The 24,636-nt window shown below is 35.1% G+C and overlaps 1 long non-coding RNA gene across 1 annotated transcript in view; it reads right to left on the minus strand.

Annotated features, from left to right (window-relative positions):
• Nucleotides 1-24,636, minus strand: part of LOC134735993 (uncharacterized) — a 606,060-nt gene that overhangs the window by 580,735 nt on the left and 689 nt on the right. The gene's annotated exons all lie outside the window — the stretch shown is intronic.

Genomic DNA, 24,636 nt, shown 5'->3' on the forward strand with positions numbered 1-24,636 from the left:
GGCTTAGATGTGTGGTCTTATTTTTGAGTTCTCTTTTCTGTTCCATTGGTCTATGTGTCTGTTTTTGTACCAGTACCATGGTGTTTTGGTTATTGTAGCCTTGTAGTATAGTTTGAAGTGTGGTAGCATGATGCCTCCAGCCTTATTCTTTTTGCTTAGGATTGTCTTGGCTATACGAGCTCTTTTTGCAGTTCCATATGCATTTTAAAAGTTTTTTTTTTTTTAAATTCTGTGAAGAATATCATGGTAGTTTAATGGGAATAGCATTGAATCTATAAATTATTTTGGGCAATATGGCCATTTTCACAATATTGATTCTTTGTATCTATGAGCATGACATGTTTTTCCATTTGTTTGTGTCCTCTCTGATTTCCTTGAGCAGTGGTTTGTAGTTCTCCTTGAAGAGATCCTTTTCTAGATATCTGTAATAATGGTATTGATTCCCTCATCCACTTGAATTGTTTGGGAGAATATATTTAAATTTCCAAATTAGAGAGTTTTTGATTATTGTTGTTTTTATTTCTACTATTATTCTTTCTAGCTGTATAGTAAAAGAGGAATGTGATATTTAAAATAATGTTTACTTCAAACAGTTATTCATGTACATAAAGAGTCCAATGGTTGTACAGACAGTCCTTACAATGGTGTGACTTACGATTTTTCTACTTTACAATGGTGCAAAAGCAATATGTATTCAGTAAAAACTATACTTTGTGTACCCATAAAATCATTCTGGTTTTCACATTCAATACAGTATTCAATAAATCACATGAGATATTTTATACCTTACTATAAAAGAGGCTTTTTATTAGATTATTTTGGCCAAGTGTAGGCTAATGTAAATGTTCTGAGCATATTTAAAGCAGGCTAGGCTAAGCTAAAATATTTGGTAGGTTGAATATATTAAATATATTTTTGACTTTCTATCTTTTAATCATATGACAGGTTTATCAGAATGTAACCTATTGTGAGTTGAGGAGAATCTGTATAAGCATTGTTTAAAACAAGCATATTAATGACAGTTTTCTACCCCTCCTCCCAATTACCTTTACACAGATACAACTACTTCTAACTTTTTAAACTTTTTTTTTAACCTTTAACTTTTCAGCTGATTATTTTGGTATTTACCTCTGTATCTCTAAATAGCACACTTTCATTTTTGCTTCTTAATTTTTCAGTTTTAATTATTTTCTGTGGACTTTTCAGTATGGAAGATGAAAATTATCTTCCCTCCTCACACATTCAACATCCACACGCACCCTTACCAACCATTCTAATTATAATTATATCATAATTTTGGTTCAATTAATATTCAGTTCTTGCTTTCCCAAGATAGTGGCAGCACTAGAGCTCATCCATGTAGAAAACTGTTGTTAATTTTTCTTTTCTGCAAAATCCAAATTTTGTGCCAACTTTAAAAGAATCTCTTTTAAAGCTGTTGAAACATCTATCTAGTGTTCTATTTCTTTCATTTCCTCTGAGAATTCTCACCTAGAGCTTTCTCATAGATCCCAATCTAGACTCTCCACTTTTGCCCAGATGTCTTCCTGGGATCTTCCTTCACCATCTTCCTTGGGGTTTTGTTCATCTCTCTCTTTCTTCTGTTTTGGATCTCTTATATCTTGTATTCCACATCTTTCGCTTTAAAAAAAAAAAAAACTCCTTCTTTTTGATGAAGTTTATTTCTAGTAGATTATTAGGAAAATGCTTATGGGACCTAACTGTGACATGAACGTCTGAAAATGACTTTTACTTAACCTCATCTCGACTGATGGTTTGTTTGGGTGGTAGATAACTAGTTTTCTAGTTTTTTTTTTTTTTTTCCTTGAGACAGGATCACATTCCCTCACCCAGGCTCAACTGCAGTGGTGCAATTATAGCTCACCGAAAGCTGGAATTCCTGGGGTTAAGATCCTCCCACCTCAGCCCCTCTAGTAGCTTGGATTACAGGTGCACACTATCATGCCTGGCTAATTTCTTTTTACTTTTTATTTTTGTAAAGACAGGGTCTGTCTGTGTTGACAAAGTTGGTCTCGAACACCTGGCTTCAAGTGATCCTCCAGCCTCAGCCTCCCAAAATGCTGGACTGCTTAGGTTGCAAGTACGAGCCACTGCACCTAGCCTGTTTTCTTTAGTTTCTGATGTTACTTTTTAAAAAACTGAAAGCCATTCTGATTTTTTATATTCTGTATGTTACTTTCTTCTTTTTTTCTAAAAACTTGATAAATCTTTCCTTTTTACTTAGTGTTTTGTAATTTAATATTAATGTGCCTTGCTGTCTGTGTATTTTAAATTTTGTGTGCTGTACTCAGCAGCTCCTTTTGATCATATTCTTTATTTTTGAAAAATATTTTTGAATTATCTTATTGATGATTATTTACCTTCTATTTTCTCTCTTCTCTCATTCTGAAAGTTCTATCTTTTAGATGTAGGACCGCCTGGACTTGTCCTCTACTTTTCTAATATTTTTTCACCAAATTTCCATCTCATTATCTTTTTGCTTTTTCCGGGTTATTTCTTAAACTTTATCTTCTGATACCTTTAAATTCCTGCTAACATTTTAAAAAATTCTAAGAGTACTTTAAAATTATCAGAATACTTGTTTCTCATAGTTTTATTTCAGATTTCTTATTTCAAAAAGTCATTATTTCCTCCAAGATGCATTTTGTCCCTGTTTTGTCTTCTTCTTTTAGGCTTCCCTGAAATATCTGATAATCCTCAATTGCTTGCTCATAATTGAGAGTGGAGAATAAAAAAAACTAATTTGAAGTTCTAAGCATGACTGCGAGTTGGTTTGGCTGACTATCTGTGAATTAACCGATGTCATTATAGGTTGAGCACCCCTAATCTGAAAATCCAAAATCAGAAATGCTAACAAAATCGGAAACTTTTTGAATGCTAACGTGACACCACAAGAAGAAAATTCCACATTGAACTCATGTAACAGGTAATGGTCAAAACAAAATTGCTCAACACATAGTTTATTTAGCATCGTCAAGAAAAAAAAAAAAGACCCTCCAAACCTTCTTCAGGTGTAATATATCTTTTCCACACATGCCCAGATTCTCACTTAAAAAATAAAATGCAGTGTACAGTAACCTTTTAATCAAAAAACAGCATTGTAAGTGGAGACCAAAAGCCTGCTATTTGTTGTTGCTGTTGTTTAATAGCAGATACAGGTATTCTCGTGATGTTATTGTGCTGCTTAGTTACCATGGACACATTCTTTTTTCACTGTATTAGTGATATGTCATTTTTTTTTTTTTACTTTTAAGTATTGATGTGTGAATGCGTGGAAGAAAATGATTGCTTATCAGTAGCCTACGAATTCAGAATAAGTAATTATGGTGATGCCAACAGCAAGATTGTCCACCTGGGTAGCTGAGAAAGGAACCCCTTTGCTTACTGATGGTTCATGTACACAAACTTTGTTTCATGCACAAAATTATTTAAAATGTTGTATAAAATCACCTTCTGGCTAAGTGTATAAGGTATATATGAAATATCAATGAATTTCATGTTTAAACATGGATTCCATCCCCAAGATTTCTCATTATATATATGGAAATATTCCAAAGTTCAAAAAACCTCTGAAATCTGAAACACTTCACAAGCATTTTGGTTAAGGGACACTCCACCTGTATCTTGACTTTGTCCTTGGGTCAGTCTGTTTCTATAGATAAGATACTTTGTATTTTCTGACTGCCGGTAAATATAGATGCCAGCCTTCTGGGAGCCAAAGAGCTGAAAGAGGCTGGGAGGGAATGACTCACAACTCAGGCAGTAATTGCACATTCAGTCCCCTTTCTTTTCAGTATGTTAATCCCATACTGGTGTTCCTGGTGCTCTCTAATCCATAGGACCTCTGTTTTAGCTGCTCCAAAAAATAAAACATTTTTTCCTTTGCTGAGATGGAAGATTTCATTTGGGATTCTATTTCTTAATCAATTTTTCAAATTATTCTCCTTATTTTAAAATCCTTTTCTTCATTTCCAGAGGCATTTGCTGCTGCCAATTCCTGAGTCTTTTAGAGCATTACTAATTGGATTGGCTCTAGGTTTTCTTCACCTGTAGGTTCGGATTTAGTTTTCTCCTGTTAGTTAAATCATTTATCACTCATCCATCTTCTTTCTAGTTGTCTCCCTTTACACTTTAAAGGAATTATACTTTATAGTTTGTGTGTGGGAGGAGAAGAGTGGGGACTGGGAGAGAGTAAAAATAGATGTATGTGTTCAACATCCCTACTGCAAGTCAGGGATATGAGTCTTCCTTTTTCCATTTGTTATTGAGATTTCCTTTGTTGTGTATTTACATGATTACTTCTATAAATGTTTTGTGAAAACTTGAAAAGAAACTGTATCCTCTCTTTCTGAATTGTAGGGTCTGAGTTGTAGAGTCATATATATATATTTTTTTTCAGTGTTTTATAGTGCTCGAGATATATTCTGTAGCACTAAAGTTGTTTCACCAAAAAAAAGGGTACAAACATTCAGTTATAAGATGAATAAGTTATGGAAGTTTAATTTACAGGACGATATCTGTAATTAATATTAATGTATTAATATACATTAATGTATTAATGTATATTAATATTAATATCTGTAATTAATATTAATGTATACTTGAAATTTCCTAAGATAGAAGATCTTAAGTGTTCTCACTACAAAAAAATGTAATTATATAAGGTGAGGGATATGTTAATGAGCTTGATTGTGGTAATCATTTCACAATATACAACTACATAAAAAAATGTCATGTTGTATATTTTAAATACATCCTTTTTTTTTTTTTTGAGATAGGATCTCACTCTGTTTCCCAGGCTAGAGTGCAGTGGCATAATCTCAGCTCACTCAGTCTTGACCTCCTGGACTTAGGTGATCCTCCCGCCTCAGCCTCCCAAGTAGCTGAGACTACAAGCTTGTGCCACCATGCCCAGCTAATTTTTTTTATTTTTGGTAGAGACAGGTTCTCACCATGTTGCCCAGGCCGGTCTGACTCCTGGACTCAAGTGATTCTCCCGCTTTGGTCTCCTAAAGTGCCGAGATTACAGATGTGAGCAAATGCACCCGGCCTATATACAATTTTTGTTTGTCAATTATACCCCAGTAAAGCTGGGGGAAAAATAAATAAATAAAAAAATAAGATTTCCTAATATTTGTGGGAAACTGCCTATACAGTCAACTTCTGGGTGCTGCTAAATGTGTATTAGCATATTAAAGGCCTGTGAATACCTGCAATTAAAATATATTTACCTTTGAAATGTTTCTCAAATGTATTTGACCATGAAATTTTTTTTCATAGCAGCTACTCATCCCACACTATTCAGAGAAATGTTGTATTAGGTCATCCTTATTTCATTATTCAGAGCCTCTGTTATCTTCTTTGGTATCTATATTCTTTATCCATCAAATATCAAAAGAAATATGCTAAAGTCTTCTCATATTAAATTTTAGTGTGCTTTTCACTTTGTGTTCACACAAAAAATACATTCTTGGGTGGCGAACTTAGTTTATGGTCGTTCTAAGACTATATCTTTTCTTAAGGAAGTTGGCTGTAGTTAGTTGATAAAATGCTGACTGTTTCAGTTTGCATTTTTTAACTTATATTTTTGTTAGCTATTATTACTGATATTATTGCTGTTTAAGGTTTATGTCTATATTAGGCTTTCATAGACCTGTCATGAATATCTGCTTTCTAAACTTGAATATACATTAAGTAGAAAGTAAACTACTAGACTATGAATATTCTTGGCAAAATCTAAAGTATATACTGGTGAAGAGCACAGGGTCTGAATTTAGACTACTAGATTTTAGGCGTGGCTTCATCAAATATTAAATAATTATAAAAACTCTCTTACCCTCATCTGTGAAATAGGAATAATAAGACCACATGTCATAGGGTTGTGTCTAGGATAAATAAAAATATTGTAGGAGACCAGAATCTGCAACTTACTTTGGCATAAGGACTATATTGAGCTGAAGGCGATTGAGAAGAAGCAGATAGAAGAAAATCTCTCTGCCCTCCTATTTGCCTAAAAGCAGGACATACATTTACCAAAACAAAGGTGTACTACTCCCCTCTCTACCAGGAATGACAAAGGTTGATCACCAAAGGCACTCTTAGGCTCAAAAATTAGCATGGAGATACCACCAGAAGAGTCTTCATTAACAAAGGTTTATTAACTAGCCTTTATCTATCATTTATTTGCCTTCTCGCAATTTTCGGCCTGTAGAAACTCAAAATTCTTAGCCTTTGTCTTGTCACTTCTCTAAAAATTTACTGTTGTTTGTTGAAATGCTATTTAAGTCATACTTCCAGGCCCTCTCTTTAAGAGTTACTCATGCCATGGGCATCTCCCAAGGATATGTGGAATATACATGTTAATAAATTTCTATTTGTTTTTGTATTGTTAATCTGTCTTTTATTACAGGGATCCATCATAGCTAATAACTAAGGGTAGAGGAAAACTTAATTTTTCTTCCCCTGTGATATATATATAAAATCTGTCTGATGCATAGCAGTAATTGCTCAGTATTAAGACTTGTTAGAAGTATATATTCTGAACACTTTTTAAAAAATTAATGAGTATTATTAATGAAATAAGGGGTAAATAATTTGGTGTCACCCAATTTCTATATGACTAACTCCAATAATGACATTGGTTCACCTTGCAAAAAAAATTTCTCTCTTTTACATTCTTTTGTGTCTTCACTTTCAGTCCATAGAATTAGTTTGAATGTTAGAGAGACCAGTTTTCACATAGTGGGCAAAAGACTCTCAGACTGTCAGTCTAATAAAATATCCTGCTAAATACAAATGTAGAACAATCAAGTTTTGAAAAATAATGAAGACTTTTTATATAGCAAAAAGATTACAGAAAGTTTTACATGACTTTTTAAGGAGGAACATGCTAAGGAATAATAATGGAGCCAAATAAGGAAAATTCCCCAAAAAACTTTTTAGCATCAATATTCATAGCAACTCCATAAACTTGCCACCAAGTTTGACTATGAAAGAAAAAAAAAACTAGTATAGTAATTGAACAACAATCTTCAATGGAGAGTATGGTAGAGGGGCATGAACATATGCTTGATGATAGACCCAACTGCTGTGGTTACTTAGTTTAAATTATTCATGCCAACAGTTTAACACTCCAGAAGACAGCATGTGTTTATCTCAATAGGGCCGTTTATTTTATGGTGCTTTCCTCAAATGTCAACATAACTATAAAAAGAGAATTAAGGCTTTTAGACATGTTATAACTGAAATATTTTTGACACTACATACTCTTTAGCTGATGAACGTCAGCTGAGGCTTTGTGTGGTGTTCTTAATGAAATATATTAAATCAGCTAAAAAAAAAATACAACTGTAGCATTTTGAAAAATACAAGGGTCACAGCAGAGTAGCTAACTCTTCCATACATGTCAATTTCACTTCAGCCATTTGATAAAGAGAGTCTTCAGGTTCAGTTGAGTAGACATTGACATTTATTTATTACCAGAAAGGACAAAAGGTTCTTCTTGTGTTCTTTAAATGAACTCTTTCGACAGAATGGTTTGTGTGCCAGATTTCTGCACTATAGAGAAAACTTTTCTTCTTTCTAATTAATTGGTAAGCTATTGGTAAATATTTTGAATGTATATCCTTCTCGTCAGCACACTCTCACTCAATAAAAAAATTCAAATCCATTGATAGAGTTTTCCTGAATAAGTTACTACTATGATGGTTGTAAAAATAATATTCTAACTCTATCAGTCCTTTTCCACTTCTTTGTTGACATTTTGTTGGCTTTATATATAACAGGTCTTTATTGCCATTGACAATTGGAAAAAAATTGTAATGGGCCCCACTTTTGTCATTCACACATTACCAGTTGCATATAAGCAATATTCAAGTTATAATTATTTTGTTTTGTTTCCTATATATTTTAGTTTAAAAATGTCAAATGCTAACTGGACAGCCATGTGTTAGTCAATGTAGCAATTACTTTGACTGACTTATGAAAAAAAGGGATAATCAGTATACCCCAAGTCAAGGTTATCTAGTATGTTGATGTTTTAATCAGAATTATAAACTTGGAATTTCAACCCATTCTGTGTGTCTTTTCTATCATGTTTTACCATTAAATTATTGTCACCATCACTATCATTGCCTTACTTTTGTCAATCATAGTACAGTATCTGTGAAGTACTTTGAGTGCCTTGAAATAAAGTTGTATTTCACCACATGTCCTCATTATTAAACTTCAGAATAATACCATTGTTAGAGGTAATCCCTAAATGATCTAAAATCAACAAATTTTGCAGCAGTGTGCTAATTAAATGGAGATTAAATGGTTTCATTTTGGAGCTTTTTGGAAGGTATGGCAGAGGCTATTGCTTCCTTGTTTTACAGCAATTGTATTCTTTTTTTTTTTTTTTGAGACAGAGTCTCTCTCTGTCGCCCAGACTGGAGTGCAGTGGTGCGATCTTGGCTCACTGCAAGCTCTGCCTCCCAGGTTCACTCCATTCTCCTGCCTCAACCTCCCAAGTAGCTGGGACTACAGGTGCCCACCACCAAGCCCGGCTATTTTTTTTTTTGTATTTTTATAGAGACGGGGTTTCACTGTGTTAGCCAGGATGGTCTCGATCTCCTGACCTCCTGATCCACCCGCCTCAGCCTCCCAAAGTGCTGTGATTACAGGTGTGAGCCACCGCACCCAGCAGCAATTGTATTCTTAAAGAATATAATGAAGTATTTCGTATGTATTTAGATCCTGACCTTTAAATGTTTGCTGTTATAAAATGCACATAGAATTATTTGTTATGCTGATTATTAAACCCTACAATCTTTCTGTGACATTGGACTGCATTTTATCATTTTTCAGAAATTTCTAATGGCAATGATAAATAACAAATATTAACTGACTATGGCACTTCATTTATAAACAACAGCTTAAATTAAATGAAATGTCTTGATTCTCTAATCTAGACTTTATCTTCAATGTTTACCCTTAGAAAAGACTAATCAGTGCCAACTTTAGTTAATTGAAGATAAAAAGAGACATCCCTTACCAATGAGTAATATTTTATCATAATATTTTACCCCTATGTTTCAAAAAGATTGGATTAAACAGCTATTGAAAAACACCTGTGCATGCCATACAATATGGTTATATCAGTCAGTTTTTAGTTGCAAGCAACCAATACCATGACAAGTTGAAGCAGAAAACAAATCTATTGAGTAATATTAGGTAGTTCATAGAATTATTAAAAGTTGATATGCTTTGGCTGTGTCCTCACTCAAATCTCATCTTGAATGTTAGCTCCCATAATTCCCATGTGTCATGGGAGGGATATAGTGGGAGGTAATTGAATCATGGGGATGGGTCTTTCCCATGCTGTTCTCATGATAGTGAATAAGTCTCATGAGATCTGGCAGTTTCATAAAGAGGAGCTCCCCTGGACACACTATCTTGCCTGCCACCATGTAAGACATAACTTTGCTTCTCATTTGCCTTCCACCATGATTATGGGGCCTCTCTAGCCATGCGAAACTGTGAGTCAATTAAAGCTCTTTCCTTTATAGATTACCCAGTCTCAGGTATGCCTTTATTAGCAGTGTGAGAACACACTAATAAAGTAAGTTGGTACCAAGAAGTGGAGTGCTGCAGTAAAGATACTGGAAAATGTGGAAGCGACTTTGGAACTGGGTAACAGGCAGAGGTTGGAACAGTTTGGAGGGCTCAGAAAAGGACAGGAAGAGGTGGGAAGGTTTGGAACTTCCAAGAGACCTGTTGAATGACTTTGATCAAATGCTACTCATCTCAGATGGAGATGAGAAACTTGTTGGAAACTGGAATAAAGATGACTCTTGCTATGTTTTAGCAAAGAGACTGGTGGCATTTTGCCCTTGCCCTAGAGATTTGTGAAACTTTGAACTTGAGAGAGATGATTTAAGGCATCTGGTGGAAGAAATTTCTAAGCAGCAAAGCATTCAAGAGGTTACTTGAGTGCTGTTAAAAGCATTCAGTTTTATGTATTCACAAAGATATGGTTTGGAATTGGAATATATGTTTAAAAGGGAAGCAGAGCATAAAAGTTCAGAAAATTTGCAGTCTGACAATGCAATAGAAAAGTAAAACACATTTTCTGAGAGGAAATTCAAGCTGGCTGCAGAAATTGCATAAGTAACAAGGAGCCAAATGTTAATTGCCAAGACAATAAGGGAAATGTCTCCAGGGCATGTCAGAGACCTACCCAGCAGCCCCTCTCATCACAGGACTAGAAGCTTAGGAGGAAAGAATGATTTCATGGGCCAGACCCAGGGCCTTCCTGCTGTGTGTAGCTTAGGGACTTGGTGCCCTGCATTCCAGACATTCCAGCTGTGGCTAAAAAGGGCTAAGGTACAGCTCAGGCTGTGGCTTCAGAGGGTGCAATCTCCAAGCATTGGCAGCTTCCATGTGGTGCTGAGCCTGTGGGTGCACAGAAGTGAATAACTGAAGTTTGGGGAACTCTGCCTAGATTTCAGAGGATGTATGGAAACACCTGGCTGTCCAGGCAGAATTTTGCTGCAGGTGTGGGGCCCTCATGGAGAACATCTGCTAGGGCAGTGCAGATGGAAAATATGGGGTTTGATCCCCCACACAGAGTCCCCACTGGGCCAGTGCCTAGTGGAGCTGTGAGAATTGGGTCACCATCCTTCAGACCCCAGGATGATAGATCCACCAACAGCTTGCACCATGTACCTGGAAAAGCCACAGACACTCAATGCCAGACCATGAAAGCAGCTAGTAGGGGTGGCTGGACCCTGCAAAACCACAGGGGCAGAGCTGCCCAATACCATGGGAAATCACCTCTTGCATCAGCGTGACCTGGATGAGAGGCATGGAGTCAAAGGAGATCATTTTGGAGCTTTAAGATTTGACTGCCCTGCTGGATTTCAGACTTGCATGGAGCCTATAGCTCCTTTAATTTGGCCAATTTCTCCCATTTGGAATGGGTGCATTTACCCAATGCCTGTACCAACATGTATCTAGGAGGTAACTAACTTGCTTTTGATTTTACAAGCTCATATGCAGAAGGGACTTGCCCTGTCTCACATGAGACATTGGACTGTGGACTTTTGAGTTAATGCTGAAATGAGTTAAGATTTTGGGGGACTGTTGGGACAGCATGATTGGTTTTGAAATTGGAGGACATGAGATTTGGGAGGGGCCGGGGGCAGAATCATGAGGTTTGTCTGTGTCCTCACCCAAACCTCATCTTAAATTGTAGCTTCCATAATTCCCATGTGCTGGGGGAGGGACCTGGTGGAAGGTAATTGAATCATGGGGGCAGGTCTTTCCCATGCTGTTCTCATGATAGTGAATAAATCTCACTAGATGTGATGCTTTCATAAATGGTACTTCATCTGCACACACTCTCTTGCTTGCCACCATGTAAGACGTCACTTTGCTTCTCATTCACCTCTGCCATGATTGTGCAGACTCCCCAGCCATGTCAAACTGTGAGACCATTAAACCTCTTTCCTTTATAAATTACCCAGTCTCGGATATATCATTATTAGCAGTGTGAGAACAGACTTATGCAGAAGTGCAAGATAAATAGACTTGAAGATAAGCTTCCACTAACGATACTGAGACACACACCATAGAATTGAACTGATAAGGAAGCTGCTGCCAAGGCTGCCATTGTTCAGCCCATATACAAGTTGCCAAGAACTCAAATCTATTGTAGCTGTTAGAGTTGATTTTCAAACCTGGATGCCTCTGTCATGACTTAGGCCAGAACAATGCATGACCCACTTAGAGCCTGATTCCTTATGCTACTGAGTTCTGAACTGAAGTCTCAGATTGGTGTATCTACAAAATCACTTATCTTCAGCCTAGCTAAAAGGGAGAGCAGCAAAATAAGTTTTCGGGATTTGACTCTGGCAAGGTGGGAACAAATATGTGTAACACTATCAATATGTAAAGATGATATTCAGAAGATGTTGGGCAGCCACAAATGACAGTTGACAGCTATATGTAATATTATAAAGAACACACATACTTCCACACATACACTTACATACATGTGCACATACACATACACAACCAACACAGGACAAAAAGTTATCACAAGGTTTGAGTTATTCTGTTTGGTGGCTGGGTGGCTTTTGGTAAGATATTTAACCTCTCTAAGCCCTAGTTTTCTCTTTTAGAGGGGATTAGCAATAGCAACTATCTCACAGGGATTTTGTTAGGATTAAATGAGATAATTCACATAAAGCTCTTAGCACTCTACCTTACACATAGCAATGGCTACTCTATTTTATGTAATTATTAATTCTCATTTCAGTCCCTTCTCTCTGCCTTTGAATTGTATCTTTTTTCTTTCATTACTATGTATAAAATTAACTTATAAGTTTACATCATGAAGCATTAGAAAAATGTTTTTAAACCTTAAAACCAACAGGAACAAAAGGTGGTTAAATCATCAATATAGGAATGAACCATTCTAATTTCTGGTTAATGGTAAATGTACCTTATAGAGTTCTCTTGCACTGTGTTCCAAAGAATATGACTTTTTTCTTTATTCTTTGTAGTTGGTTTAATCTTACAATTACACATGGTAAAACTAGTTCTCTGTGATTATAGCCTATTCCATGCACTGACAATAATTCAAAACTTTTCATTCATATGTGTTCTCTGTAATAGTTTAATCCCACATTAAAATAGTCATGCAAAATACTTTTGTCAGTCTTCATCTAGGCAGTCAGAAGAAAGAACAAAAGAGAGACTAACATATATAAATATGTTAATTCTAAACCTTTTAAATCAGTTCTCCAATAAAAAACTATTGTAAGAACATAAAGTTTTTGCAATTTGATAAGAAGCAAAAGAGCCTACCTGCTGCATTCTCTTTCCTGAGATCGACTTTATAATTTCTTATCAATTACCATTGTGCTATCAATAGCAATCAACAGTATAAGAAATAGGGACACATTTTATGATTATAATAATCATAACCAAAGGAATTATATATCAAAAGAAGACCACAAGTGGACATTTGGATTACATACTCCATAGGGTCAACTGTCATGTCTTGTACATGTACATAGAAGACAATTCTTTTTTTTTTTTTTTTGAGACGGAGTTTCACTCTTGTTGCCCAGGCTGGAGTGCAATGGCGTGATCTCGTGATCTCAGCTCACTGCAACCTCCGCCTGCCAGGTTCAAGCAATTCTCCTGCCTCAGCCTCCAGAGTAGCTGGGATTACAGGCATGTACCACCACGCCCAGCTAATTAGAAGACAATTCTTATTTAGTGTTTACTATACTTTCCTTCAGCTCAACGTCATAGTATCATCTTGGTCTGGCCAGGTTTATATGTTCTGTGCTCTATGAACTATACAATAAAAATATGTCAGATTTGAACTATTCTAAGTAACTGGAAAAGTGAATATTTTCTTCCAGAGACTCAAGACCAAATCTTTATGATAAGAATTGAGTGCTAAAATGAGGCATTTATTATTGTGTGTGTGTGTGTGTGTATGTGTGTGTGTGTGTTATTGGTTCTGTTTCTCTGGAAAACTCTGACTAGTATAGATGGCAATTCTCCTCAAATTGGTCTACAGATTTAATGTAATCATCATCAAAATTATAGAAACTGACAAGTTGATTTTAAAATTTATATGAAAATGCACAGGTCCAAAAGTAGCCTAAATAATCTCAAAAAGGAAGATCACAAAGAGCTAGCACTTGCCAATTTTAAAGCTTATTAAAAAACTGCAACAGTCAAGATAGCATAATAATGACATAAAGGTAGTCGTTTAGATTGATAGAGTAGAATATCAATCCAGATATTTGACTTATTGTGAAGAATTGGCTCATGTGATTATGGAGGCTGAGAAGTCCCATGATCAGTTATCTACAAACTGGAGAATCACGAAAGTCAGTGCTGCAATTCAATCTGAGTCAAAGCACCTGAGAAAACAAGAGGAGCCAATTGTGTAAATTTCAGTTCAAGGGCAAGAGAAGACGAGTTGAGCTATCTCAACTCATGCAATGAGGCAGGGAAAAAAGGAGTGAATTTCCCCTTCCTTTAACTTTTGTTCTATTCAAGACCTCAATAGACTGGATGATGTTCACTCACATTGGGGAAGGCAATCTGCTATACTGAGTCCATCAATGCAAATGCCATCTCATCCAGAAATACCTTCACAGACATGCATAGAAATAATGTTTTATCTGAGTGCACTGTGGCCCAGTCAAGTTGACATAAAATTAACTATCATAAATCCACCCCTTGTCCACTTGGCACCCACATACATCCTTAAGCCATATTTAATCTCCAAATAAAGATAATAACAAGGTCATAATTTCCCTAATGTGATACAATTATCTTGCATACAACCAAAAATGCACTAACCCCTTTTTAAAACTTAAATACTGAGATATAAAATTAATAATACTTAAGTACTATTATAAAAAAACCAGTACATTTTACATCACATGATAAGAGAGGAAAGAAAACAAAAATATACAGTTGTCCCTTAGATACCTTGAGAAATTCATTCCGGGACAGCCCATAAACACCAAAATCTGTAGATGATCATGTTCCTTATATAAAATTGTATAGTATTTGCATATAACCTACACACATTTTCTCGTATGCATTAATCTCCAGATTACTTAAAAAACTTAATACAATGTAAATGCTATGTAAATAGCTGTTATGCTATATATTAAAATTTGTATTATTTTATTGTTTCACTGTTAATTTTTTCCAATATTTTCTATCTGCAGTTGACTGAATCTGAGGATGCTGAACCTGTGTATATGGAGGGCCTACTTTATATAAAATGTCCTACTTGCATTTTTGTAGATATCGTCAGATTTTCTACATAGATGATAATGTTATCTGCAAATGAAGACAATTTTTAATTTCTCATCTTCAGTCTGGATGCCTTTTATTTATTTTTCTTACCCAATTGCACTTGGCTATATCTTTCAGTGCAATGTTGAATAGAATTGTTGAGAGCAAATATCCTTGTCTGGTTACTGACCTTAGGAGGAAAGCATTAAGTCCCAAATAAATATAGGTCATGTTCTGACACATGTGCGTTATATCTAAATCACTGGCTGTCAAACTCAGGTGATTTCTTTCCCCCTCCCGGGGGATATTTGGCAATATCTGGTACAGCGCTGGTTGGTAAAACTCAGGGAGAACTACTGGCATCAAGTGAGTCAGGGCTGGGGACACTGAAACGTAATTATCTGGCCCAAATTGTCAATAGTGCCTAAGTGGAGAAACCTGAGGTAATTTATGTCCTTTATGTTGATATAAGGAAGTCATTACCTGTAATTATAGTGTGGCTATGAATGTTTAAAATAGTTTGTGGTTGCAGTTATAATTTACAGTTTCTGTCTCTGTTTCAAACATTGATTCTTGATTTGTATCAGTATACTTACTCATATTCAAAATTAACAAAGTTTTAGTTCAATTTATTTCCCTTAATTCTTACAGCTCAGCTGCTTACCCTCAGCTTCCTTTTTTTTAATAAGGAATAGAGAAGAGAAACATGATTCAAATGAATTATGGATACTTTTTTACAAAGTAGTTTGTATAATTTAAGTACAGACTTCCAGAAAAAGTAATAGAAATAAATATAGTTTTATTTTATACCGGATATATTTGTAGTACATTTTTATTTATAAGTAATTCAATGACATGAATGTTCTCTACCTGTTGCCACAGTTTCTAAGTAGCTAGCCATTGTTTATATCCCACTACCAGAGCAGTTGATAATAAATCGCTCTACCAGTCTTCCATCTCCAAGCTCAAAGTGACCATCAGCTAGAGCTAATGGTGCAAGATGTAAGATTCTCTTTCACACAGCAGACTGTGAGTTCCTTAAGGGAAATATACCATTTTTTTCACCATTGTATAACCAGTACCTAGAAAAATGCCTGATGCATAACAGTTGCATAATAAATATTTGTAAATTGGATTTAACCCATCAGTAAACTACTGACTTTCAATTTTTGTTATAAGGACTTCTAAATATTCAAAGCTAGGGCTTCAGTGGCTTTTGCTTTTAAACATACTGGATCGGTTGATGGTCAAGTGATAGGCTTGATAGTCACTTTACACTGGCAACATTTGATTTTTTTCTTAAGATCTTCATTATAATACATCAAAAAAATTATTAAGATTTTGGTAATTAACAAAGATAAACTAATATACAACAGAAAAAATTCACTGCAAACACAACATATTTAACAGTGTTGCCCAATTTTCAGTCTAATAATTGTTCTTCTGCCACTATAGGATATATCTATATTTCATCACAAATCATAAACTGATTAAAATTCACCAAAGGCAACATATTTTTGATGGCTATATCAATCATTGAAGGGATTTATAAATAAGTTCCAAAATCTTACAGACAACTTATCCTCTAGTTTGCTAATCGAATAACCAATCTAATAAAAATACAACATAGAATACATGTAGATATATAAACACATTACTAGATTAGTGATGGTCTGCCTCTCAGATGTCTTAGTCCATTTGTGCTGCTATTACAGAATATCACAGACTGGGTACTTTATGGCAAACAGAAATTTATTGGCTAACAGTTCTGGAGACTGGGAAGTCCAATATCAAGGTACTAGAATCTGGAGAGAGCTTTCTTGCTGTGTCATTACACAGCGTAAGGCAGAAGGGCTGAGAAAGAGAGCAAAAAGCCAAATTGCCTTTTTATGGTAGCATTAATCTTACACATAAAAGCAGGGCCCTCATGGCCTAATCACCTTTTAAAACTGTTTCAATGGCAATTAAATTTTAACGTAAGCTTGGAGGGGGCAGATGTTCAAACTATAGCAGAAAGTAAACTTTTAAATGAGAGATTTTACTTATTTTACTAATTTTTCCCAGCTATATGGCACTTACTTATATTTGACATTAGCTAATTCATTTATAGTTAAAAGGCCTATCAGTAAATTATATTTATCTTGTTTACAAAACTATAGATATATAGATGAGTTTCAAAAATTGAAGTCTATGATTCTTATATTCTGTATTATATATTTATAAAATTCTGCACAAAACAGTTACATTTACACAGTGATTTAGTCAATGCTAGTGACAGCTGACCCGTACTCATCATTAGTGTAGTGGAAACCAAGCAGAATATAGTTAATGTTTTATCAGACCATAACTAATATGAAATGTGTATCTCCTTTCTTTTCACATCATATCTGTCATATTTTGATCAGGGGCATAATGCTCTCAAAAAACCATTTTAAATAGGCCAAACAAAAATGTTTAATCAAACCTAGGATACAATCAACGTTATTTTATCTAAGGAATCTTTATTTTGGTCAACAAATATATTTTAGGTCAGGATGAATAAGTTATGTCTCTGTAGAACAACTAATAGCATTATCATTTGTTTTTAAAAGTCACAAAACAAATCGTTCTAGTTACTATGTTACAGTTCTATTTGAAATTCATTGGAAACCTCTAAAGGCTATCATTTAGATTTGACAGCAATCAGTGTTTGTATTCTTCTTTACTGAGGTTAGAGTTATGACTGGGCTGTAACTTTTCTGATTGCTTTTGTCACCGTTGTTTTAAATCAGCTTCGTTTGCTTTTGTCACTTAAATTTATGTTTAGAAATAGTTGGTGATTAAACTATAGGACACCTATATGAAAAGGATGTCTTTCTTATTAAATAGCATACAATTTAAAATTTCTTTATTTCTTTCTGTCTAGAGAATGTTTGGTTCTGTGTTTGGTAACTTCACCAAGCATGGGGTCTCATTCATCATGTGTGGGTTTTACCTAAGTAGGAATCAAGGCTTTATAAACGTTTTATATTTTGTTGTAGTTTTGTGAAATTCACAGCAGTCACGTTGTTACTGGGAAGTGTGGGGGTCCTCAGGGCTTTATTTTCTTGGAAGAAATAATTTGGACGAGAGACTAATTAGTACAGTAACCAAAAATTATATTAAGGAAATAAAAGAACATTCCAAGAGAAGAGTGTTCTGATACATCTGGAAGCAGCCCTTAGCATGCTGCATTGCAGTTTTTTATTATGTTGGACATTTTCTTTAAGTTCCAGCCTCTGTCCTAAGTCTCTGTCTTTGTCTAGTTTCCAGCTTCTGTCTTAAGTCTACGCCTTGTCCCTGCCTAGTTCCTGCCCATATTTACGAGATTCTCTCTTACTGTCAGTTGATGCACATGAGCAGGGCCCAGTGACCAATAGGAATCCTACCTAACAGCAGAGTTGCTCGTTACCACCACCCCAGGAAGGTCGCAGAGCGATTACATCTGCAACTTTTTGTGCCTCCATATCTCTTAGGAATTTCCTTTTTGTCCTTTTCCGCTTCTTATCAGCATGTGGCTAGCTACATCCTGACAGGTTAACCGCAGAATGAGCCATTACTGGGTGTCTTAAGGGGCATTTCTGAGTCTTCTTTTCTGCCTAGGTATTTCCTCTCCTCTCTGCTCATGTTTAGCATGCCTGTTTGGGGTGGTCCCTGGGCAGTGAGATTCTCCAGAGCTTTCTCTCCCAGAGTTTCCCTTTCCTGCTCATGCCTAACTATCTGGCCACACTAACAGCATGATAAATGAGATTATAAAATAATATTCAAATACGTACAGTGTTAAGGAATGCATCCTGTTAATTTTATGTATCTGTTTAGTAGCTTCACAAGGATCTTTTATTATGCATATCAAAGCAGATTGGTCACTGCTAAAACGTGAAGAAAATAAATAAGAATAAGGAATTTAACAGCATACAGACTAACTTTTAAAAAATGAAGTCGTTTTCAAAGGAATATAGTAGATTGTATAGCTAAAGCATTAATATTAGAATTAAGATAAACTAAAATGATAAACTCTTTCTAAGGTTAAAACTAAAGAAAGTAGTGCTGGATCAATTAAGTGATTGATGATGTGGTCATTTTTACATCTATTTGCCCTGAGTAGCATAAAATGTGTAACTAAGGAAAAGAGTAGAAAATTCTATTTTAGCATATGGAAATAGAAAATAAAACGAGGAAAAATTCTATCTGAAGATTATTTGTATTCCCTAACAGAACTTTTTTAAGGTTTTAGATGTCCATTCCTTTAAATGAACTGTTTTCCATACCTGAAATTATATTTCTCTGTCCAAACTCAGTTTTCTCTGCTTGGTAAATTACCCATTTTTCAAAACCCAGCTCAAATATCACCTCTTCTTGGAAGCTTCACTGATTTCCCTTGCTCCTGCCCACTTAGCAGTTGAATATTTTATTCATTCCTTCATTTAGCAAACAATTTTTGAATGCTTACTAAATGTCAGGTCCTGAAGTAGGAGCTGGGGGTAAACTAATGGACAAGACAAACAAGGACCATGGTATTATAGAACTTACATTTTAGCTGGGAGGATGTAAAATAAACATATAAGTCAATAAACATATGGATAAGATAATTTCAGAGTAATAATTTATGTAAAGATAATACAATTAGATGATGTGACAGAGTAGAGGGAGATAGAGGATGATTTTAGATAGGGTGATCAGGAGAAATCTCTAAGGAGGTGAAATATGAATAGAGTGCTGTGTGAAACAAGTGAGATAGCCCTTGGAAGATCAAGCAAAAGAGCCTTTCAGGCAGAGAAAACAAAGGTTGAGGGCTGGAGGAGCTTTCAGTTTTTGAGAAACAGAAAGCCAGTGTGCATTCTCACAATGTATTTTAATTTTTTGTTTCCATTTTCTTTGCCATACTAGTTAGTAATGATTTATGTCTTCTCATGTTTACATTTTTTTAAGCCTGGTACTATATTTGATTATATAACAGGATCTCATAAAGTGTTTGCTGAATTAGTTTGTGGGGCAGGTAACTAACATTTATTGGACACACATTTTGTGTCTCAGGCATTGTGCTAAGTGTTTAAGAAGGATAATCTCAGTTAATACATCCAATTATCACAATGTGAACCCAATAACTATGTATTTTTAAACATTGTATATTCTACTTAGGTGTTAAAATATCTATTTCATGATCAATATTTAGATTATAAAAGCCAAGTAACTTACCTGGGTTTATGTAGTTACAAAGAGGCAAGGTTAACTGTTGATACCTAGCCATCCTGACTCCAAAGTCTCCGCTCTTTCTTTTACCTCTAGTACCCTCCCTTATGATATATTTAAATGAGGCCTCTTTCACTGTGTATTGATGACCTCATCTGTGCCTAGTGATCAGGTCATTAAAAAAGAGATTTATAGTTAGCATTATGCTATGTCGTGAAAAATATAAATTCTTTGTACATACTTGAAAAAAGCTTCCACACCTAGGTTTCTATATTTTATACTAAGGTACCCTTGACTATGATAATTTCCTTCTACAAATAGAACAATATTTAGTTAACTGAAAATTGAAAGTGATATCTCTGAAAACTGCCAGGTACCAAATTGGAAATCCATGACTTCGTAAAATTGCTTTCATCCTATAGAGCAATAAGTCACTTTTAAATTCACCAAAACAATGGTGGAGAGAGAGTGATAGATATGGTTTGGCTCTGTGTACCCACCCAAACCTCAACTTGAATTGTAATAATCCCCACTGTCGTGGGAGGGATGCAGTGGGAGGTAAATGAATCATGGAGGTGGACTTTTTCCATGCTGTTCTCGTGATAGTAAATAAATCTCATGACATATGATGGTTTTATAAAGGGGAGTTCCCCTGCACATGCCCTTTTGCCTTCTGCCATGTTAGACATGCCTTTGCTTCTCCTTTGCCTTCCACCATAATTTTGAGGCCTCCCAAGCTATGTGGAACTGTGAGTCCATTAAACCTCTTTCTTTTATAAATTACCCAGTCTCAAGTATGTCTTTATTAGCACTGTGAGAACAGACTAATACAGAGAAAGAGAGAGAGAGAGAGAACAAAAGTGGGAGAGAATATCAAGTTTTGCTATCTATACAGGTATTAGAAAAGTAGGATAAGCCTATCATGAAATATTCAACTATATATTTTTATACTTGTTTTGAAACTTATTTATTTACCTTTTTTCTGATTATATATATTCATTACAGACCAGTTTGAAACTATGGACAATGAATTTGTAAATTGCATCACAGAGAAATATTATTAATACATATGTGTTCTTTTCCCATTATTTTTCTATGTGCTTCTGTGTAGAATATATATATGTATGTATATATACTTGTATTTTGTTCATATCTTTTAACATCATACCATTAGCACCTGCTTACATCAAACTATTTACAAACATTCTTAATGGGTGCATAGCACTTCACAGTAAGGATCCACCATTATGTACTTAACCAATCTTCTGTTTCAGGACATCATTTCTAATGTTTAGTTTTTCTGTGATCACTAATGTGTATAAGCCATGTATATAAAACTGCGTACCATAAAGGTTATATTTTCTTATGTCCCTTTTATTTTGAATACCAATGTTTTTATAAATAATTCTGAGTGCAATTATTTCAAAGTCTGAGTTAACATCATGTTTTCAACAAACTAGAATTTTTAAAATGCCATAGTATGCTTTCTCAATTTTAAAACCTAACCTAAAACCCATCCCCTGATTGACAAGACAATATAATGTCTTAAAGCTCATGTATGAGATCTTAAAGCTTGTGCACTCAATCTATGTGAACAGCCAGTCTGTTTCAGTCTTTCATATGGTATGATCTGTTATATTCCTAGATAAATAAACACTGAGAGAATTCATTGCTAAGAAACTTGCCCTATAAGATAGACTAAAGGGAGTTATCCAGGTAGAAGGATTGGCAGAATAGAGTTTCGTTTTGTTTTGTTTTGTTTTTTATTACTACAATGGTCTGACTATATACTATTAATATGGGAGTGCTGGGAAGGCAAGAGCTTAGTCTCTTTAAATGATATGGAAGTGGGGAAGGGAAGTGCTAGGTAGAGGAGGGCTCCACCCCCACGGACCTAGGCGAGGACAGGCACTCCTGACTTCACGCCCAAATGTCGCATTTCCCAAGACCATCCTAGCCCACCACACCCCCATCCTGTGCCTATAAAAAGCCCCAAGACCCTAACAGGCAGACACACAGCGGCTGTACGTTGAGAGGAGCAGATCAGCAGAAGAAGACACAGGCTGCTGGATGTCAAGAGGAATGCACCAAAGGCACTGGCACACCAGCAGGCCACACACCAGCAGGCCACACACTGGGAACTTTTTGGTTTGAAGAAATCCCACTTGTATATTTTTGGCTTTGTTGCCTGTGTTAAGGTGTCATATCCATGAAATCACTGCCAAGACCAAAGTCATGAACCTTTCCTCTTCTATTTTCTTCAGAGCTTATGTTTAGTTCTTTCATCTATTTGAAGTTAATTTTTGTATGGTGTAAGACAAGGAACCAATTTTATTCTATTGCATGCTGATATCTAGTTTTCCCAACATCATTTGTTGAAGAGACTTTTCTTCCCCCATCATGTAGTGTTAGAAACCTCGTCAAAGATTACCCGATCATTTAAGTGGGTATTTTTTTCTAGGCTCTCCATTCTGCTCCATTGGTCTATATGTCTGTTTTTATGCCAGTATTATATCCTTTTTTTTTTTTATTACTGTAGCTTTGTAATAGATTTTGAAATCAGAAAGTGCGTGAGGCTTCTAGCTTTGTTCTCCTTTCTCAAAATTGGTTTGGTTATTCCTGGCCTTTTGTGATTCCATATTAATTTTAAAACTGTTTTTTTCTATTTCTGTAAAAATGCATTAGAATTTTGATAAGGATTACATTGAATGTTTAGACCACTTTGGGAAGTATAGACATTTTAACCGTATTACATTTTCCAATCCATTAGCACAGGATGTTTTTCCATTTGTTTGTGACTTTTAAAAATTTGTTCCATGTTTTTCTTGTAGTTTTGTCTTTCACTTCCTTAGTTAAGTTTATTCCTAAGAATTTTATTCTTTTTGGTGCTATTGTAAATGTGATTGCTTTTCTAAACTGCTTTTACAATAGTTCATTGTTGCTCTATAGAAACACAACTGATTTTTCTATTTACTTATTACTTCTAAAGGTTCTTTTTAAACTAAGTCTTTAGGGTTTTCTATATATAAAATTTGATCATTTGCGAAAAGGCACAATTTTACTTCTTTCTTTCTTATATGGATACCTTCTCTTTCTTTTCCTTGCCTAATGGCTCTGGCTCAGACTTCCAGTACTCTGTTGAATAGAAGTGGGGAGAAGTAGCAACCTTGACTGGATCAAGGTAAAATTTTCAGTATTTCACAAGTGAGTATGACGTTAGCTCTGGAATTTTCATGTATGACCTTTACTTTGTTGAGGCAATTTTCTCTCATTTCCTGTTTGTTGAGAGTTTTTAACATGAGAGGATGTTGAATTTTGCAAATACTTTTGCTACATCTATTAAGATCAACATATTATTTTTATTATTTGTTATGCTAACATGATATATTATGTTATTATTTTTTGAAATGGAGTCTCGCTGTTGCCCAGGCTGGAGTACAGTGGCACTATCTCGGCTCACTGCAACCTCCACCTCCCAGGTTAAAGCAATTCTCCTGCCTCAGCCTCCCATGTAGCTGGGATTACAGGTGCCCACCACCATGCCCGGCTAATTTTTGTATTTTTAGTAGAGATGGAGTTTCACTATGTTGGCCAGGCTAGTCTCAAACTCCTGATCTCAGGTGATCCACCTGCCTTGGCCTCCCAAAGTGCTGGGATTACAGGCGTGAGCCACCGTGCCCAGCCAATGTTAATTAGTTTTAATATGTCGAATCTTCCCTGCATTACAGGGATAAATCCCACTTGGTCATGGTGGAGAATATTTTAACATGCTGTTAGAATTGGCTTGTTAGTATATTGTTCAGGATTTTTTCATCTATATTTGTCAGGGATATTTGTATGGTTTTCTTTTCTTGTAGTTCCATTGTCTTTGGCTTCAGTATGAGGGTAATGCTGGTCTTATAAAATGAGTTTGGAAGTGTTCCTTTCTCTTCGATGTTTTGAAAGAATTTGAGAAGGATTGTCATTAATTCTTATTACAAGTTTGGTAAAATTCACCAGTGAAGGCATCTGTTTCTAGACTTTTCTCTGCTGGTAAATATATCCCACTTTCAATAGTGGGCAGAATATCCAGACTGAAGATCAGTAAGAAAATTGAAAACTTGAGCAACACAATAAACCACATGGACCTAATAGACATTTAAAACATCTCATCCAACTGCAGCAGAATAAAATTCTTCTCAAGTATGCAGCAATCTTTCTTTAGGATAGATCACAGGATGAGTCATAAAATAAATCTTAACAAAATTAGTAAAATCACACCAAATATGTTTTCTGATCACAATGGAATAAAATTATAAATTAATGGCAGTATAAAAACTAAAAAAATCACAAATCTATGGAAATGGTTAAATATTTTTGGTTATAAATATTTCTATTTTGTGAGTTCATTCTGTTACAAATAACTTTGCATTTGAATATTCCTTAACAAGTGTTGTGTCAAATGTGATAAAATTACTCCTGATAAGCATTTCTAAATCTAAAGTATGTTTTAAGTTTGTACTTAATCAGCGTTTATTTTAATATATGTTATGTATGTAACATTTGTTCTTCCAAATAACTTGGCATTTTAATCTAATGTAAGTCCTG

This window comes from Symphalangus syndactylus, chromosome X (genome assembly GCF_028878055.3).
Source record: "Symphalangus syndactylus isolate Jambi chromosome X, NHGRI_mSymSyn1-v2.1_pri, whole genome shotgun sequence".
Taxonomy (NCBI): Eukaryota; Metazoa; Chordata; class Mammalia; order Primates; family Hylobatidae; genus Symphalangus; species Symphalangus syndactylus.